This window comes from Ochotona princeps, chromosome 7, assembly GCF_030435755.1.
Source record: "Ochotona princeps isolate mOchPri1 chromosome 7, mOchPri1.hap1, whole genome shotgun sequence".
Taxonomy (NCBI): Eukaryota; Metazoa; Chordata; class Mammalia; order Lagomorpha; family Ochotonidae; genus Ochotona; species Ochotona princeps.
Genome location: NC_080838.1, coordinates 1,641,841 through 1,662,757, shown reverse-complemented (window position 1 = coordinate 1,662,757; position 20,917 = coordinate 1,641,841). Strand labels below are relative to the sequence as shown.

At 37.8% G+C, this 20,917-nt stretch overlaps 1 long non-coding RNA gene across 1 annotated transcript; it reads left to right on the top strand.

Moving 5' to 3' along the window:
* The first annotated feature begins 7,333 nt into the window (after positions 1-7,333).
* On the top strand, positions 7,334-12,838 carry LOC131480741 (uncharacterized). Its single transcript, XR_009245773.1, has 4 exons — positions 7,334-7,375; positions 8,848-8,908; positions 9,753-9,788; positions 12,772-12,838. It is a non-coding gene; the product is annotated as an uncharacterized LOC131480741 (long non-coding RNA).
* Positions 12,839-20,917: the final 8,079 nt, after the last annotated feature.

The following is a 20,917-nucleotide window of genomic DNA, read 5'->3' as shown; positions in this document are numbered from 1 at the left end:
CATTAGCATGGAGCTGAATTGCAAGTGGAGCAGCCAGGTCTCCAACTAGCACTGATATGGGATGTTGGTGTCACAGGCCACAGTGCCAGGCCCAGAGACTCTGATTTGCAAATATCTCTATTAGCCCATGTTTTTCATCATAAAATGCAACATTTTGAGGCCTCACTTGTTACTTAATAGAAGTCATTCCTGTCTGTCATTATTTTTGGGTTCCGTTTTATAAAATTCCCTGCTTGCTAAAATTTGTTTGTAATTTAACATTATTAATATCGACTGAGCTTTTGTGTACCTGCTGATAACTACAATAAATTTGAGCTACTTAGTGCACATATGTATTTCCACCTGAGAATGAGTAAGGCAGCCTTGTTTCAATCCTCATTGTATAAGCAGGTATGTTTTTCATAGTATGTGTAGTGCCACATTTTGTGTGTGTTAGTCATTTAGGTGTTTATGATGATCCCAATCGTAGTGCTGAAATGATGTTTAGTGTTCCTAAGCGTAAGAAGGATATGTTTTTTTTTTTGGTTGGGTTTTTGGAGATAGTATATGTGTCAGACACATTTTATTTAGGCCTTAGTTACAGATCTGTAGAGTGTGAGCTCATGTTAATAAGTCAATAATATGATATTAATGTATTGATACTGAAGTAAACATAAAACAATGGTAGAAATGGTTGACTGATGAACGTATTCTGGTTAGAAACTATCAAGAATTTGCCGGTATCGCTTCTCAGCCTTTTGACTAAGATCAAGGGAAGAAATTTGCCTGTATTTTCCTTATGAGCAAAGGTACAATATTTGGCACTTAAGAATTTTATTTCAAGAACAGATTTATTTTATTAAAACTCTAGGGGCCCGGCACCATGGCCTAGTGGCCAAAGTCCTCGACTTGAACACACCTGCATCCCATATGGACGCCGGTTCTAATTCCGGCAGCTCCACTTCCCATCCAGCTCCCTGCTTGTGACCTGGGAAAGCAGTCGAGGATAGCCCAATGCTTTGGGACCCTGCACCTATGTGGGAGACCTGGAAGAGGTTCCAGGTTCCTGGCTTTGGATTGGCACAGCACCGGCCGTTGTGCTCACTTGGGTAGTGAATCATCGGACGCAAGATCTTCCTCTGTCTCTCCTCTTCTCTGTATATCTGACTTTGTAGTAAAATAAATAAATCTTTAAAAACAACCTCTAGTTTTAATGTGGGGTGAGATAGGGACCTTTTTATAAGATTTATATATTTGATAGGCAGAATTAGTGATGGAGGGAGAAAGAAAGGAAGAGAGAATGAGAATGAGAGTTGTATTTTCCATTCTATTCCCCCAAAACCCTGTAGGCCAACTAGTTGGTCCCAAGGAAAGAGATTGAATATCTGCTGGTATATTTCTAGGGAAGCTGAAATAAGGAGAACTGATTGCAGGCCAAAGCCAGGAGTTGCAGCTGGGTCTCCCCTGTGGGTGAAAGGAGTGGAAGCATTTCTGCCTTCACTCTGCTTTCCCCAGTCCATTGGAAGGCAGCTGGATCTCAAGCAACTGGGTAATGAGCCAGCATTCATATGAGATGCTGGCTTTACAGGTGTCACTGTATCTGCTGCATCACAATGTCGTCTTCAGTGACTTTATAGAATGTAACTGGCACAAATAAGGAGAAGTCTGTTGTATATATCCAGAAAATTGTAGGGAGTAAACTAGGATGGTTGGTGGCTAGTTAGGTTCATTCACTGTCAAGTTGTAATACCTCAACACCAGCTTTGGATTCAATTCAGCATTTAAAAAATCTCTGCAATTCATCATGTACCTCTTCCATATGGGATTCTTCAGGATATGAAAAAAATGACTAAATGGATTAGTTGTAGTATAGCTGCCATGTTTCAGTTAGGAAAATCTGGAACAGGTCCTTCATTTTATGTGCATGAAATATAACTAAATGATTTGGATGTTGGATTATGAGAGGTGCAAAAAAATTCTTATGAGTGCACCACTGGGATGAGCACAATGTATGTTGTTGATTACTGAATCTAAAGATGATGTTTTCAAGATTTATTTATTCATTTTATTACAAAGTCAGATATACAGAGAGGAGGAGAGACAGAGAGGAAGACCTTCCACCCGATGATTCACCCCCCAGGTAACCGCAAAGGCTGGTGCTGTGCCGATCCAAAGCCGATCTGAAGTCTCCCACGGGGGTGCAGGGTTCCAAAGCATTGGGCCATCCTCGACTGCTTTCCCAGGTCACAAGCAGGGAGCTGGATGGGAAGTGGAGCTGCCGGGATTAGAACCAGTGCCCATATGGGATGCATGTGTGTTCAAGTCGAGGACTTTGGCCGCTAGGCCACGCCGCCGGGCCCCTAGATGATGTTTTAAAATTTCCAAGAGAAAGGTGTGTTTTTGTAGATTTTAAGAAGTGGATTCTGGATATGTGTGGTTTTTAGAGTGTGATTTCACTTAATTATATTGGAATGTTTTGAATTTCCCAAAATATTTACCTCATTCTTGCCCTCAGCTGTTTACTACTGAGATTCAATGGATGTTGCTGCTGACAGTTTTTTGGAGCTAAAATGGAGAGTTGGTAGTGCTGACAAAATGTTAAATTGTTGCATACATATGGTATAATTTAGCCTCATTAGCATTCTCTATGCTGGATTGATATTTCTTACTACTGTATTGGAAATATTACTAGTATATTACTAGCACTTTTCCAAATGTATTGTTGGAGAGACTGAAAGGCTAGAACCTGATAGTTAAGTGTGCTGCTTTAAATATTTGAAGTAAGATACGACCATGTGTTATTCATATCATCAGGGTTTCTTTTGCATTGATACTCTAATAGGCCCTTTCAAAATCAAGAAGAGGGTACATAGGTCTCTTGTCTCATTGGAACGGGTGTCAATTAATGACCATCTGCAGGCTATGGAGTCTTCAAAAACACTCTTTTCTCCCATATCCATATTCATGATAAATTGTTTCCTAATGAAATGATTTGATGTTTTTATACTCGCATGATGCCTCATACATAGTATCTCTTTGTAACCAGTATTTGATATAGTGTGTGGGATGTAATACATTTATGAATCTCCCACAGGATTTCTTCCATAGTTAAGTCACTAAAATTCAATCCAGATGGATAGTGTAGTATCAAAGAATCATTACCTGTGAGCCCTGCCTGTGGATCAAATCACAGCCATGCATTGCACACTGTTGTTTAGGTCAGACAGTATATATGTGGGTGGTCCCTAAAGTTTAAATTACCTGGTGACATGATACCTATGTCCAATTTAGTGTATTTTCACTCTTCTATAGGCACAGAGATTCCCGCTTCATACCTCATTCTGAACTTCTGTATTATAACAATAGTATCCTATAGCAACAATCACAAGTCTATGATTCTTCTATTTAAGTTTATCTTGGCTTTGTAGGTATAGACAATGCTAGAAAATCTCATATGCTATTGTTAAAGTATATTTAACGGTTTCATTGTGAGTTCTTTTATTAGGGAGAAGAGGTGCATATTGGAAAGTATCTGCAATGATAAATATATGTATGTATATGTTAGCCTAAATATTGATCTGGTATTTTGCGTGAAGATTGACATATCAGAGAGAACATGTGATGTTTGTCCTTTGGGGATTGACTTATTTCACTGAGAATAATGGTCTCTAGCTGGGACCATTTTGCAGCAAATGGTAGAATTTGATTCATTTCAGAGTCTGAGTATTATTCCATGTAGTAGATCTGCCACAGTTTCTTTATCCATCTTTTGAAAGGCATCTGGATTATTTCCATGCCTTCACTTGTATGGATCATGCTGCTATAAATATAGGGTTGCAGGTCACTTTTTCATATGCAGATTTCACATTATTTGGATTTTTTTTCAGTATTGGACTAGCTGGACAATATGGTAGATTCACTTTCAGTTGTCCTAATACTCTCCATACTGACTGACAAAGTGGTGGCACTAGGTTGCATTGCCACCAACGGTGAAACAGGGTACCATTCTTCCCACATCCATGCCAGCACCTGTTGTGAATAGATTGACAAATATAGACCATTCTCACTGGTATTTGTTGGAATGGTAATGTGGTTTTTATTGGCATTTCCTGAATAAATAGGGAGCAGAACCCTTGGAGCCTGTGCCACACTGGGGACCCTAGGATGGCATTGGAGGGCCATTCCCTATCCCCAGGTACTGAAGCAGTTGAGAGTCTGGGTGTTGCTCCCCTCCCATTCCCTGTTTTCCAAGACACAGAAAGTAGAAAAAATTTGAAACGATGGTCTCATCTACTTTCCCCTAACCCAGGACACTTCCCACCCTAATCGACTGTGTAAACAAAATAAAAAATAAAATGTATATAAAGAAAAAAAATTTATCTGCATTTATCATGATACAAGACCTGACTTAGATTCTTGCATTCATATATATATATGAATTAAACAATATAATATATATTGTTTAATGGATTGTTGTATTTTTGTAGTGCTGTTTCAGTCTTTAAGCAAGATCATTACATGTAAGGCCTAAGGATAGATTCTGGTACAATCTCAGGGCTTCAAAAGCCACTTATCATTGCAAGAAGTATGCACACTAATAAAAATATTACTGATGATACTACGAACATAATTAACTTTGGGTACAGTATGATTTTGTTACTTTCTGATCAGACCCAGAAGCCAACTCAGGATTTAAAACTGATATAAAATGATTCATTTTCTTTTTTTTTAGTTGATTTTTTGAAATTATTTATTATTTTTAATTCATTAATTACATTGTATTATGTGACACAGTTTCATAGGTACTTGGGTTCTCCCCACCCCTCCCCAAACCCTCCCACCATGGTGGATTCCTCCACCTTGTTGCATAATCACAGCTCAAGTTCAGTTGAGATTCCCCCATTGCAAGCGTATACCAAACATAGAGTCCAGCATCTTATTGTCTAGTCAAGTTCAACGACTTCTTAGGTATACCCTCTCTGGTCTGAAGGTAGAGCCAGCAGAGTATCATCCCAGTCAATTAAAAGCTCCAACATGCCATCAGCAAAAATTTACATCATTATGGAATTAATTGACATAGTAATGAGTAACCAATATGTTAAAAGCAAATGCGAGTTCCTAGCCACCTTCTGTGACCACCTCATTGACATTTTAATTTTGGTTTATACACAACATATAACATTCATAACATAACATGTTATACATAACATCATATCATCTTAAATTAAGGCAAACATGTGGTATTTAACCTCTTGGGATTGGCTCATTTCCCTCAGCATTATGGTTTCCAGTTTGGCCCATTTGGCCACAAAGAACTGCATTTTGTTTTTTTTAATAGCTGAGTAGTATTCCATGGAGTAGATGAACCATAGCTTTCTTATCCAATCCTCTGTTGATGGGCATTTTGGCTGCTTCCATGTTTTTGCAATTACTGATTGTGCTGCTATGAACATAGGAGTGCATGTTGGTTTCTCATAAAACAATTGTTCTGGATATATTCCTAGGAGTGCTATTGCTGGATCATACACTATGTTGATTTTGAGTTGTTTGAATATTCTCCATACTGATTTCCATAGAGGCTTTACCAGCCTGCAGCCCCACCAGCAGTGGAGTAGGGATCCCTTTTCCCCGCAACCTCGCCAACAAGTGTTGTTGGTGCTTTTATTCATGTGGGCCAGTCTTACTGGCATGAGGTGGTACCTCATTGATGTTTTAATTTGGATTTCCCTTATTGCCAGGGAACTTGAGCATTTTTTCATATGTTTATTTGCCATTTGGGTTTGTTCCTTTGTGAAGTGTTTGCCCATTTCCTGTGCCCATTTCTTGAGTGGCTTGTTTGTTTTGATATTTTTTTTTTTGTTTTGTAGCTCTTTGTATATTCTGGAGATTAGCCCTCTATCACCTATGTCGTGCGCGAAGATTTTCTCCCATTCTGTGGGTTGCCTTTTTACCTTGTTGATTGTTTCTCTCGCTGTACAGAAGCTTCTTAGTTTGATGAGGTCCCAATTGTTTATTTTGGTCTCGATTTCTACTGCTTTTGGAGTCCTTTTTAGGAAGTGAGGGCCTACCTGTAAGTGTTGCAGTGTGTTTCCAACATTTTCTTCCAAAAGTTTGAAGGTTTCTGGATGTAGGTTTAGATCTGTTATCCATTTAGATCTGATCTTAGTGTATGGTAAGAGATGTGGGTCTATCTTTTTGTTTCTGCAGGCTATTAACCAGTTGTCCCAACAGCATTTATTGAGCAGAACTTCCCATTTGCCTGGGTTGTCGTTTGTCTTTTTGTCAAAGATTATTTGGCTGTACCTGTTTGGGTTCCCTTCTGGTGTTTCTATTCTGCTCCATTGATCTTCCTCTCTATCTTTGTGCCAGTACCAGGCTGTTTTGAGAACCACTGCCCTATTGTATGTCCAGAGGTCCGGGACTGTGATTCCCCCTGCTAATTTCCTGTTCTTCAGGATGGTTCTGGCTATTTGTGGTTTTTTGTGTTTCCAGATGAACCTTTGGATCATTGTTTCCAGATCTGTGAAGAATGTTTTGGGCATTTTGATTGGGATTGCGTTGAATGTATATATTGCTTTTGGCAGTATAGACATTTTAATGATATTGATTTTACCTATCCAGAAGCATGGGATGTTACTCTATCTTTTGAGGTCTTGTTCAATTTCTTTTTTCAGTAGTTTGTAGTTTTCTTCAAATAGGTCTCTTACATTTTTGGTTAGAGTTATTCCCAGTTATTTCATACTTTTCTCTGTTATTTTGAATGGTATCTTGCTGGTTAAATCTTATTTGAAAATCAGCATTAGAGCGAGGGAGAGGGACCTTGCATCTGCTGGTTGATACTTCACATACTTGCAGCAGCCAGCACTGTGCCTGGCTGAGGAGCTGCATGAGGGATTCCCACATCATTAACCACCAATCTAAAATGACTTAAACATGGTTTATTGTGACTTACTCCTGTGTAACAAATATAATGTTGCTTTATATGGGAAGTCTGGATAAATGTTACGTGTTCTCATAATTTCATTTTTGCACCTTTTAAATTAATTTCTATGTGAAATTCCTACACAAAACCTTGGCATCTGTTGTGGTAGCAGTAGTATTTTAGATGGTTTGCATTAAAATTTGAGTTTATAATGTTAAATACTATGTTTATATAGCAGTTTTATGCCGTGTTTGTAATGATAAGTATGGAAATACTTTTGGGAATCACCAATTCTGATATAGTTAAGCAATAAAATTCAATAAAATTGTTTTATGATGCATATTAAGGGAAATGTGTAATATTTTGCTTAAGGAAATTGCTGGTAGAAGAAAATTGCCAACTAAAGAAAGAAGATCATATTTTCAAAGTGGCTGATAATCTTAACTGTGAAACGGCAGCAGTCAACAGTTACCGGTATTAAATGCTTTTTCTTTTGTGAGTTGGAGAGTAGCTAAAAGCTCAGTACCAGAAAAATCAGAGAAAATGCACAATCAGTTAACATTATTTGGATAGGTATATGAAATTTTTAAAAATTTATTCAATTTTCTTGGAAAGGCAGATTTACAGAGAGGAGATACAAAGAGTAAAGATCTTTCATCAGCTGGTTCACTCAAGTAGCTGCAATAGCCGGAGCTGAGCTGATCCAAAACCAGGAGCTTTCTGAGTCTTCCACATGGTTGTAGGGTCCCAAGGCTTTGAGCCACCCTTCTTTTCCAGGCCACAGGTATAGAGCTGGGTGGGAAGTGGAGCAGCTGAGATAGGAACTGCTGCCCATATAGGATCCCTATGATTTGCAAGGTGAAGATTTAGCCATCACACTAGGCTGTTTAAAAGTCTCTTTTCATTTATTTATTTTATTTGAAAGTTAGAGGTACAGAAAGACAGAGAAAAGTTAGATTGGCTTGGCCACATGACCAGAAATAGAGCTCCTGTAATCTGAATGAGTGGCCTATATGAGATTATGAGATTATGGTGCCTCAGAGGGAGACTTATCCCATTATGCCACGGAGTCCGCTTTGTTTACAAGATTTTAAGTCCAGCTTTAACCTTGGATCCTTCTTCAGTTGACCCAAGGAAATAATGTAAAAGCTATAGACAAAAGGCAAGATTCAGCTCTATGTGAATGGTTGTGCATGACACAAAAAGCAAAGTTGGATTTTATCTGAAAGATTTAGCTTGATAGTCTTTTTTAATTGATTCATGTAGTTGAAAGGCAGTGAACACAAATGAGGAGAAACATGGAGCAAGGAACAATTAGAGAAAGGATGAATGAATGAGTCTTTTACCTGCTGACTCATTCTCAATGACCACAGCTGTGGGTGGGACAGTCCGAAACAAGGAGCCAGAAGCTTCCTGAGGATCTGCTACATGGGCCCAAACACGTAAACCATCTTTCTCTGTGCTCCCAGGCACGTTAGCAGGTAGCTTGATAATGTGGGGCAGGTGAAACTCAAATGAGTGCCCATGCGAGATGTGGGTGATGCAGTAGCATAGCAGCCTTTGACCACCTCGTCACAGTGCTGTCCCCATCATTTTAATCTTGCAAAGGTAATGAATAACATTTGTCAAATAGCGGACATTAATTTTCTATGGTCACATGAAGATTTCAGATGTCCAAATAAGCCTCCCTTGATCAGACTTAAAGCAGATATACACACAGTCCAAATCTTGGGATGACCTTTGTCTCAGGAGTGCCTAAATACTAGAATATTAATATCAGATCATGTTTTTTTGGAGAACGTGATAATTCCTCATGTTTATTTTTCAATATATATAGTTTTGGGAGTTTTTTGCTAGGAATAGAAAACTCTTGATGTAAATAACGTTTTATGAGTGCCCAAGGTATTGTGCTTATACATTAATGTAAAAATAATTTTTTTTCATAGATGGAGAGTCAAAGACCTTGAACAAGAATTGGAAAGAACAATTGATTATTTTCAATTTCAGGTATGTGTGTGTGCATGCACATGTGTGTACCATTCATTATTACCAGGTACAGGTGTGTGTGTGTTCATGTGTGTACCATTCATTATTACCAGGTACAGGTGTGTGTCTCTGTGTGTGCGTACATGCATGTGTGTACCATTCATTATAAACAGGTACAGTGTGTGTGTGCACACGTGCATGTGTGTGTCATTCTTTATTACCAGCTGCAGGTGTGTGTGTTTCTGTGTAGCATTCATTATTACCAGGTATACATATGTGTGTGCATACATGCATGCATGTACCACTCTTTACTATCAGGTACAGGAGTATGTGTATGTGTGTGTGCACATGTGCACGCATGCACCATTCTTTATTACCAAGTACAGGTATGTGTGTGCACACACATGCATGCATGTGTCATTCATTATAATCATGTTTAGGTATTGTGTACATGTGTGCAAGCACCTGAGTGTTGAATCAAAAGAGAAAATGAATTGCTCCATCAGTTGTACACTTTTGTTTAGAATGTCACATATGGCTAAGACATTTCAACAGTTTCAGAATTTCAAAGAGCTTGACACAAGAATTCTTAGGTATCATGTCTCCTGCTTTATTGTAAAAGTACATTAGATTTCACAAATGAAAATTATTGACCAAAGAACCTAAAGTGGAAGTGTACTAATTATATTTTGATTGTTTTCACATATGCCTATAATACGTGATGTGTACATGAAAATTTGCACAATATTGTTGTTACTGATGTTAGTGATATTTGGAATAGTTTTGACTTGAGTTATTTCCTAAGCAAATGATAGGTATGTTTTTATACAAGAAAAGTATACATTTAAAATATTCTGTTTTTCAGATTATTTATTTGAAGAAAAATGCAAATGACAATTGGGTAAGTATCAAATTCCCATACAACTTTTTACCTTTTATAAATCAAGTTATGATTTTATTTCTAGAAGATAATACTGAGCAACTAAATTGAAGAAAATAAATTACTGTGTAAAAGAATCACTTTATTCTAATTGCACCAAAAGTGGAATTACCCTTCTTGTGAGAATTAACACATTGACCAATCCATACAGTCTAGTTTTAGCACGTTGCTATTTCGAAAGGAACCTATACTGTCTGCAAGGGTCAGAAGGATGTGATGTGCATATACAAAGATCATGGTCACAGATTCACATTTTTGGGGCATTGGATTACCCCTTGTTATTTATGAAGAAACAAAGTTCTCTGAATCATTTTAATCATTTGTAAACAATGGGGTGGATAAAGCGCTAAGTTAACTAAGCCCCTTCTAGTTCTAAAATTCAGAGTTCTTTAAATATTTGTTGAGTTACTCACTACATATTAAGAAGTGGATGATTGTGAACACTGGTCTGTGCTGCAGAGGAACTGCATGAGGTTATGAGGTGTCTTTCGGGGAGTCCCTGACACAGAGAGGCGGGGGAGGCTACTTTTGCGCCTTTTAATGTTCTAGGCACTGTACTTGAAAATAGTGTGAAATAACATCCATTAAGTCCACTTAATAACTGTGAAGTAGATTTTATTATTACAGATTTTATAGATGAGACAACAGCCCAAGGTCACATGACTAGGAAGTGAAAAGTAGAGGTTGCAATCCTGATCTTTCAGAGCCTAAGTCTTGTGCATTTTCTGTCACGTTGCATTGAATTTATTATTTAGTAAGTTTGACTTTAAGTTAAAAGATACAGAAAGTGTGCCTTCTAGATTTCAATGAAGCAGTATTTGTCACATCCACTACAAATAGCATATACTTACTGAAAGTTCAGATCAGGGCAGTTATTTGACCTAGAATTTTGGATGCCAGTTAGAATGCCTGCATCACATACAGGATATTTCACTTGAACTGTTCCTTCAATTTCCTTACTTCCATCTTTGCCCTGGCCCAGTTCCAGCTCATGTTGGATTTGGGAAGTGAAGCAGAGTATAAGGAGTTTATTCCATCGATCTGCCTCCTCACATAAATAAATATGGCAACCCAAATTCAGATGATGTACAAAGCATGCATTTACACACATTTTGAAAATATTTATAAGATTTGTTTACTTATTTGAATGATAGAGGCGGATGCAGAGAAAGACATTGAGCATTCTTCCATTGGCTCGGCTGGTTAACTGTCCAAAATGGCCACAAAATGTGTCTAGATCTGATTGTATCCAGGATCTAGGAACTCCCCATGCAATCTCCTATGTGGTTGCAATGAGCCATCATTCCTTGCCGCTAGATCACATTGGCAGGAAGCTCTGAATGAAACTTAGAGTAGCTGTGACTTGAACCAAGTTCTCTGATATGGATATTGTCTCTAGTCCTGTGGTGCCATGAGGATTACTAAAAGCTCATATGAGCATTTCACAAAAAGTGGAGTACATTATATCCTATCTTTGTAGCCTTATTTCTTTCTTTCTTTTTTTTTTTTTTGAGAATGAAATGTTTATTGGTACAAACCATATAATCACAAGAGTTAGTGGTGAATTGTGCTCCTGGAAATTAATGTGTTACAGGTGTATTTTTGCCTTTCTAAAACCGTTTTTATATCATTTTATGCTACAATTCCATAGGCCCTCAGATTTCCCTTACCCCTTTCCCAAGTTCCCTTCCCCTACTGAGTTCCCCTGCATTATTACTATAACACGTAATGCATAAACAGCCATATGTCCATCATTGTAGGCATGGACCATGGCAAGGAGCCCAACTTTGTAGTCTTATTTCTTAATGTGTTACAGGTATTTTTTAAACAAATATTTCATAATTTATTTTAACAAGTCATGTTCAATTAATCTGTTTTTCATTCTTTCTCTTGTAATTTCAAATAATTTTGGTTCCACATATCAATAGTTCAGTAGTTTATTTTAGTAATTATCTTTGGCATAATTTCTTAGTAAAAATTTGTTATATCATTACATGTAGGAATAATATTTACACATGTATTTTTATATGATGGCAAGGTTTACAAATAAGTGATTCATTTTATAAATATATATGTGGTTTATTTGTCCAAGCTGTTTCTACCATGCAGTTCACTTTTTAATAAATATCAGAGTAATTACTTTTATTTTTTAAAAGTGCAGACTAACTTCTTTTTATTTGTAATAAATTATAAATTAAGTGACTTTAACTATACTTATGTGATAAGCCTAGTGAATCATATGGTTTTCCCAGTCCAAAGTTTCACAAAATGATTGTGCAAATGATCTGGAGATCTCTCAGAATGGGGTTAACCTTCCACTTGAATGGTTGTGATTATTGCATGCTGTTGATATTCACTTGGTTGTGCAAGCTTTGTTCTCTGTAACATTCGATTTTATCTTTACCTCGTACTGAATAAAATGGGATATGATTTATGCAGTGCCATGAACTTACTGGAAGTACAACATGCATTGATAATTTAATCTGTTTTTTAAAATAGCATTTAGCCACATGCTGCAAAACTGTTTTAGACCTTTATGGTTTCACAGAATCATAGTGAATTTTCGGTAGCGATGATCACCTTGAGGCAAATATACAAAGCTGCCATGTGTAATGATTCTGAGTCTCTGTTGCCATTGCCTGAAGCTTGCATCCTCCCACATTGCCCTTAGCATATTACTTGACTAATCAAACAGTCCTCCATCTCACATCAGAGGGCAGCATTCATTGGCAAGTGCACAAGTCATCTCCAGTTTTAGGCCCATGTCATCTGCTTACCTGAAATATTTCCTTTTCCAAAAGATCCTTCAACTCAAAATGTTTTATCTGCATTTCATTTCAGTGGATGCATACATTGACAGCGATATTTGTATGCTGTAGGATGTTCATGCTCATTTTCATCTAACATTTGTTTGCATGTTTCTCCATCTTTTGTTATTTTTCAGTGGGCAGCTCGGTTTGCCGAGAGAGAACTCTATGACTTAAAGAAAGAATATGTTTGTAAAAGGAAAAGGTAAGTTTCTTAATGGTAACACTTAACAGCTTTTAGCTCTTTTATTGTTACTTTCTTAATTAGATAATATTATAGGCTAAATAATTAAATTTCAGTGATTCCAGCATTTTTCATTGTAAAGTGTTTACAATTTTTTAAATGCTTAGATTACCTGACGTATAAGTTGAAAGAATCTAGATTACCTGACATAAGTTGAAAGAAACTTCATTGATTTTTATGTATGCTTTTATGTTTTTCAGTATTTAATATGGACTAATCTAGTCATTTATTCTAGGATTACTAATTGAGAAACATGCTTACGTCTCCAGACTGAACAAATATCTTTGCAGTGAAAAAGGCAAAAATTCAGAAGTTTCAGGAAAAACTTAAATAATAAATGTAGAAAGAAAGTGAAGCAAAATGTCATCAGTGACAAAGAGTATAGGACAAGCTGCACTGGATGGCAAGAAAACTAGACTCCAAAGCCTAAGTGTATATTTCATATTCTGTTTCTGTGATTACTAGACATTCACAATTCATGACTCATTTATAAAATATTATTTGATCTTAAACACTTTCCTCAAGAAAGTATTGAAAGTAATATTTGACATTCTAATCTATTACACAAAGGCTTGTGTAATCATTTTCATGTGAATACTTAACTGTCTGATCACCTTAAATTAGATCACAATTGATGCTATCTGACTGGGTCAGGGGATTCAGTTCCATTTAATTTTGCACGCATCCATCTCTAATATGTATAAAGCTGACACCTGTCCTTTGTGCTAATTGCTCCTGCTCAGGTATTCTATGTCTTAGTTAAATATTCATTTGTCTAGTTTGTCAGGGTGACTCCTCAAGTTATACTAGACTTCAGTTTTTCTATCCTGTATTAATAAGCTCTTTATGACATTTTAAATGCTAGAGAGGAACTTCTTATTAAGGAAGATTTCTTTTGCCTAATGGGATGGAAGTACACTATTCAAAATTGAGTGGCCTCATGGGTTCTGGCTTGGTGAGGGTGGAGAACAGTGTAGAGACCATTTATCATGAAGTGGGTCAGGAATCAGAGAGAGACTGGAAACATACTCTGCTTCTGTAACTTTCTCTCTCTAGAGATCTGCCTTCTCTTGGCAACCATTCAGGGACCTACAACCTTTCTTTAGGTGCAACTAGCTTCTAGATGATATGATTTGATCCTGCCTCCACCATCAATGAACTATCATTAATCATTAGCCTTTCTACTTTGAAAATAGAAGATTGAATTCAGGGAGGCAAATAATAACACTTTTACTCATTTTATAAATGTATTTTGACCATTTTTATGGTCTCTGCCCTCTTTTTATGTGTTTATTTGGAGATTCCCAGTGCCGCTCTCCTTCCTCTCTCCTCATTCTCCCCCATACCATTTTCTCCTATATTATTACAGTAGTATTACTCTTTAGCAACAGCCATGAGTGCATCATTTGTTGTTGAAGTGTATAATGGGGTTGTAGGTATAACTAATGGTATAGAATCTAGTATCAGACTGTCACGGTGTACTTGACAGCCTTACTTGGAGTCCTCCTTTCAGTTGGGAGTAGAGATGCAAACCAAAACATATCTTACATTACTGGTGTGCCATCCTCCATTTTTAAATTCATCTATTGGAATATATGTCTATACTTTTTACCCATATTTCTATTCTTTTTGAATTTTGTGTGAGTTTTTCTCATCAGAGAAAATATATTATTTATTTTGGGGGAAACTACATCCAAAAAGTAGATGCACCACATTGTTTTGTTTTGTATAACCAATTCCACTTTCAAAGGGTATCTGGATTGTTTCCATTTCTTTGCTATCATGGATTGTGCTGCTGTAAATATAGGTATGCAGATCACTTTCTCATATTCCGATTTCAATTCATGTGGATATATTCTCAGAAGTGGGATACTTCAATCATATGGCAGATCAGTTTCCACTTGCCAAAGCACTCTTCATACTGATTTCCAAGTGGCTTTACAAGGTACTCTCCCCACCAAAATGGAGCAGGTGTGCCCTTCTCCCTCATTCTTATGAGTGGTGGTATTAGTAGATTTCTGTGTGTAGGTCTTTCTCACTGGAGTGAGGTGGGACCTCAGTACGGTTTGTATTTGCTTTTCTCTAATGGCTATGGTGCCTGAGCGCTTTTTCATATGTCTGCCAGCCATTTGAATTTTTCCTTTTGACAAATTCCTGCTCATGTTCTTCATCCATTTCTTAATGGAGTTGTTTGTTTGGCTGTTGTTTGAGTATCTGATGCTCTCTGTAAATCTTGGATGTTATTCCACTATCTGTTGTATATTGTGCAAAGATTTTTTTTTCCATTTGGTTGATTTACAGACTGTTTTTCTCCAAGCTGCCTACTATTATTCTGGTGTAATCCATTACCACTTACACCTGAGTCATTCCAATAGCTTCATGAGATCTTCCTGTTTTCATTGTTGTCTTCAAAGAATCATTCCCTGGCTACATAATTATAATTAAAACATTATGTGAAACCCCTTTCCCTGTTCTATCCTTTATATTTTTCATAGCCCTTATTATTTTTGTTTTCATGGTTTTCATCATAAAGGGAAATAAAATACAACAATTTGATACTTCATTAGTAAATTAATTAGTAAATTAATAAAGGGTATTCCAGGCTAATTTTTAGTTTCTGTTTTAAAAAATTTCCTGCTTGCTAACATTTGTAATATAACATCAGTGCTAACTAGTAATTTATTAAGCATATATTTCCAGCTGAGATTGAGCAAGGCAAAATAAGTTTCAGTTCTCATTGTATAAACAAGTGTCTAATACACAGTATGTATTGTGCCACGTTTCGGTGGTTGTTAGTTAATTAGCTACTTACTGTGATCCCCAAGCATAGTACAGAAAGTCTTCCACTGTTCCTAAGTGTAAGAATGATACTATGTTTTTTAAAGAGGATGTATTTGTGTCAGATAAATTTTGTTTTGGCGTTAATTACAGGGCTATTGACTCTGAGCCCAATGTTAATAAGTCAATAATACTATATTAAATGAATCACAACTAAAGCAAACCTGTTACATAGTAAGTATTGGTTGACTGATGAAAGTGTTTGTTATAATCTAGCATGAATGTTGCCTTGTGTTATCCTTCGAAGTACTGATACACCATTTAACACTTCAGGATTTTTCACTGATAAAGTATTTTCTTAATTCCTTTTATGGTCTAAAGTTAGATACCAGGGAACACAGAATTACTGAGAGAAAGAGAAAGAAATTTATCAAAAGAGAGCAAGGAAGATGAACTTGCTGCTGGTTCATTCCGCAAAAGTCTGCAAGGCAACAGAACTTCTCCCGGAACAGAGATCGAGATCTATCTACTGTTTCTCCTCCTAGGATAGCTGAAATAGTCAGGGCTGGGGCAGAGCACACAAGCTTCAACCTGGTCTCCCATTTGGGTACTAGGCATCTCAGATATCAGCTACCCTTCTACAGGAGCTGCTTTAGTCATTAAGATGAGTATCTGCAAGGCTTATGGGCAGCTTATGTTAAAATCTAAGGGCTCTATAAGTACTTATTATTGCAAATAGTATGCACACTGATAAAAATAGGCAGCACTGATTATACTACTAGCAGAATTTACTTTGGTGTTGTATAATTTTGCTTCTTTTTGATTTGAACCAGAAGCCAACTCAAGATTTAAAACTGATATAAAATCATTTATTCATTTATTTGAAAATCAGCATGAGAGAGAGAGAGAGAGAGAGAGAGAGAAACCTTGCATCTGCTGGTTGATACTTCACATACCTGCAGCAGCCAGCACTGTGCCTGGCTGAGGAGCTACATGTGGAATTCCCACATCATTTACCACCAATCTAAAACAACTGGAACCCAGCTTATTGTGGGTTACTCCTGTGTATCAAATATAATGCTGCTTTATATAGGAGTGGAAAAATAGTATTTGTATATGTTATTTCATTTCTTTTATCTTTTTAAATTGCATTTCTTTTATGACACAATTTCAAAGACTTTGGGGTTCCCCAAACCCCTCCCTGTACCCTCCCCCATGGTGGCTTCGTCCACCTTCTGCAGTATTATAGAAAAATCCAGTCATGATTCCTTCATTGCAAGCATGTACCATGCGTAGAGTCCAGCATCTTATTGTCCATATAAATTCAACAGTTTTGAGAATCAAGATGGCGGAATAGGGTATGGACACATTTAAACGGACGGAAAAACATTTAATCAGATGAAGCAGAGAGGACATATTTCAGGAAATAGGAAAGGACAGAACAGCAAAGGGGTACCTGGAAACTGACAGACACAGGAAAGCACTGGGTACAGCAGTGTGGTGTTGCAGTGACTGATACTCCAGCAAGGCAATCTGAACTCCACCAGCCGTCAGAACTCCACCAGCAACCAGGTGGGAAGGGACTTTCACTGGGAGCTTGGGAGGTGAACCCAGACAAAGACCTGTCCGTCCTGCTGGTCTGTTTGACCAGGAGCAGAGACAGAGCAGCAGATCCCAGACAGACAGTGTGAGAACAGGGTGGATTTCACAGCCTGGTCAGATCCCTAGAGCCGAATTGGGCACCATTTTGCATAAGGGGGAAAGGGCAGGGGACAGGATGGAGCATGCGCTGAGCTGGGAGTGAACTCATTTCTGACTCGGTGAACTGCAATGATGTGCCATTCTATGGGTTCCACCCAGGGCAGGTGTGGGTAGCCCTTGGATCTGACAGCCAGCAGATGAAGAACTTTAGTAGTGATACATCAGGCGCCATTTTGCACACTGTGGCAATAGCTTTGGGACTGCAGGGGACAACAGTGAACTGCGCATGTGCTGAGCTCGTGAGAACTCACTGAGTTCAATGGATTGCACTGGTCCCGCAGGAAAATAATACCGACTGTGGCATGGTATCGGCCAAAATAGGTCCATGTGGCACCCAGACCTAATGTCCAACAGGTTCCAACAAGATCAGTGCCACCAACAACCTAACTCTATAGGACGCCTGGTGTCTTGCTAATCCTGGTACCTGCTCCAACCGAAAGTTGGATAAAGGTTTCAGAAACAACGGTGCAGCCTCAGCACTCTATCACAAGAGGAGGAAAATGGTGAGCCAGGAGCCGGAGCTATGGAGACCACGGTGGAAATCTAATATAAGAACCCAGACCTGGAACTCGCTGGAGGTTGTGGCACAAGTGGCTGCAAGCAAAAAGTTGTGTATCAACTGCAATAAGTAAAATCACATTGTAGATCTGTGCATGACACAGCTTAGAAACCTGTCCGAAGGAGAAGACTTTGCTAACCAGAAGTGCAATGATCAAGAGCAAAAGAAGAGACAGGCAGAATGAATATTACCAAAAACTCCCCTGCAAAGGAGCAAAACGCTATGCCAACCTCAGAGTTCACTGAGGAAGACATCGAGAAAATGGGGGACACAAAATCTGTAAGACTCATTTTAAAGATTCTGATCAAAAATGAGAAGCTCATGCAAGAGTTCAAAGAATTTAAGGAAGCAACAAAGTAAATTGAGGCTGGTATATCAGAAATTAAGAACACAGTAGAGCAAATTTAAAGTACAGTGGAGAGTCTCCAGAATAGAATGAAGCAAGCAGAAGAAAGAATCTCAGAATTGGAAGATATTTCCAGTCATCGGGGAAGCAAACAAAAAGCTGGAAGCAGAGCTGGATCAGACCAAAAAAGTATTCAAGAATTGAAAGACACTATTAAGAGGCCAAATATAAGAGTTATGGGCGTCCCAGAAGGTGCAGAAAGAGAAGCTGAGTTTGCAAATGTATTTAATGAAATACTAAAGGAAAATTTCCCTAATCTGGAGAAAGAATTGGGAAACAAGTTCCAGGAAGGGCATAGAACTCACAATAGGCTTGATTAAAAGCGATCTTCACCATGACATATGATAATCAAGCTATCTTCAATTGAACATAAGGAAAAGATCCTTAAATGTGCACGTGAGAAAATTCAATTGACATATAAAGGAATGCCAATTAAGCTCACAGGAGATCTCTCACAGGAAACTACAGGCAAGAAGAGAATGGAGTGACATATTCCAGATTCTAAAAGAAAAAAACTGTTGGCCTATGATAATATATCCAGCAAAACTTTCTTTTGCCTGTGAAAATGAAATAAAATTCTTCCACAGTAAAGAAAAGTTAAAAGAATTTTTCCTCTTCCAAACCTGCCCTACAAATGGTACCTCAAAATGTTCTCTTGACGGAGAAGAGGAATAGCACCCACCAAAACCAGAGGCAAATGGGAAGAACATCCTGTAAAATGACAACAGAAGACTAAACCAATGAACAACCCATTCCTAAAATGACAGGACCAAAGTACCACCCATGTATATTAAACTCTGAATGTAAATGGCTTAAGTTCAATCAAACATTGTAGATTAGTAGACTGGATGAAAAAACAAAACCCATCTGTTTCTTGTCTGGAGGAGACACACTTCAACAAAGATCAGCGGAAACTATCACATGGGTTTTGTTGTTTTCTGTTAGTTTCATCTCTTCAAAACACTTTGTTATGATGAAATCATTCAATGACTTGTAGATCATGCAGTAGCATCATTTTCTTCAAGAAGGTTCTTGATTTTCATTCTTCAGCTACACATTAGTCATTTAATAGCTTGTTATTTAACTTCTTGGTGTTGTTAATTTCTTTTTTCTCCCTGATGTTGATTTTGTTTTGTGTCTTTTTACTTAAGGGGATGTGTAATAGCTGTGTAATGGAGACTGTCATATTTGGTAACATGTTATTTAACTTCATGGCATTGTAAATTTCTATTTTTCTTTCTATTGTTGATTTTGTATCATGACTTTTCATTTAAGGGGATGTACAGTAGCTGTGAAATGGAGACTACCATCCAGATGTCAGGATGCAGTGTGGTATGCATTTTTGCTTCCAGACAAAGGTGGACTTAACAATGAAACTGTTTACTATATGTTGACAATAGGATTCTGGACTCTGCCATTGTCCATGCTCACAATGATGGACATATGACTGAGCATGAAGAACTATATGTTAGTAATGATATAGACGAACTAGGTAGGGGAGGAGGGAATTAGGAGGAGTAAGGGAATGTGGAGATGTATCATAAAATGATAGCAATAGTAATAAAATGTAAAAAATAAAAAATATATAAAAATTCAGCAGTTTCTTGGGGAGACCATCTCTGGTCTGAAAGCAGAACTGACAAAAAATCATCCTGACCAATTAAAAGCCACAGCATGACATCAACAACAATTACTACATTATGGAATTAATTGACATAGTATTGAGTAACCAATATGTTTGAAAATGCAGGTTCTGAACCACATCCTGTGACTTCTTCATTGACATTTCTATTTTAGTTTATTCACAGCCGGCTGCTATGCACCTTTAAATGGCTATAGGGTACTATTCAGCTGTCTCGTGTCTATTTTCATTTTAGTATTTAGTAGTTTATAGTGTTGAAGCATAAATTTTACTGAACTTGGTGGATTTTAGGATAGTTGAGACTTGCTTATAACTCTAACAAGGCATATGTCAACAGTTGAGGCATAGAACCGTTTTAGGAGGTGTGTGCAGAGGAATCTTCAATACCTTAGTGAGGAGTAACTAATCTTTGTGTCCCACCAAGTAAGATATATGTGAGTCCAAGCCGACCATTTCCTGTCTGGTTCTAAGTTTTCCTTGTTGTTCTATGCCTATCTATTCTAATTTTGTGGGGGAATGGCTCCATAGTGATCCCGATGGTCATTGCAAGAGAGGGTGGGAATCCAAAGCTGGAAATAAGTAAGGACCAGAGAAAGCTCCCCTCTTGAGTTTCGAAGGGAATTTACTGTTCTGTTTCTGCGGACTGCTCAGGGCTCCCAGCTATTGTTCCAATGACATTAGATCCTGTAAGGAAGGATTTGGGCTTCTTCCATCCCATGTGGGAGATCCGAAAGGGAGTGGATGACTTCAGAGTTCTTGGCCTACAAGGGCAGTCCAATTCCCCGTGGTCTCCTTGGCAGTTGGGATATAGCCCTTGGTGCCTGTACTGATAGTCCTTGGTGAGGATCCAGGAGTCTCCAGGGTTGGGATACAAGCCTCCTCCTGTCCACCTG